Source organism: Solanum tuberosum, unplaced genomic scaffold (assembly GCF_000226075.1).
Source record: "Solanum tuberosum cultivar DM 1-3 516 R44 unplaced genomic scaffold, SolTub_3.0 scf00248, whole genome shotgun sequence".
NCBI classification, from domain to species: Eukaryota; Viridiplantae; Streptophyta; class Magnoliopsida; order Solanales; family Solanaceae; genus Solanum; species Solanum tuberosum.
In genome coordinates this window covers 258,675-259,182 of record NW_006239172.1, presented here as the reverse complement: position 1 = coordinate 259,182, position 508 = coordinate 258,675, and positions in this window count along the sequence as shown.

Sequence of the window (508 nt, the reverse complement as noted above, 5' to 3'; positions counted from 1 at the left end):
TACATTATGTCATTAGAACATGACATTAGAAAGAATAGCAATTATATGAATCTAAATTAGAACTTCATCATGCTATTCTTATTTTTCAAATAGTGAAGGTCCATCACCATATACGCTTAATTTTGAAAAATGAAATTGAATATCTCATAATTTTTTTCAAGTATTCTAAATTCTTGATTCTTGATTCATATTGAAATATTCTAATAGAATACCTGAAGTCTTTAAAAGGTTAAAATCACAATAAATCAAGAAAAAGAAAAAAAAACAGAGCATAAACAATATATAACAAAATAAAAAGAAGTTACAAATACACCTTTAAATCATGGCTTCCTCGAAAAAATTAGCACATCATTTTCCTCCATTCTTGTCACAAGAAAATCCAAGCTTCTGCAACTCAAAAGAAAAAGTGTAAAATTAAAAAGAATAAGCTTGTAAATGAGTGGTAAAAATGAGAAGCTACAAACTTATGAGAATTTTATGAAAATATAAAGAAGAATGGAAGGTAAAA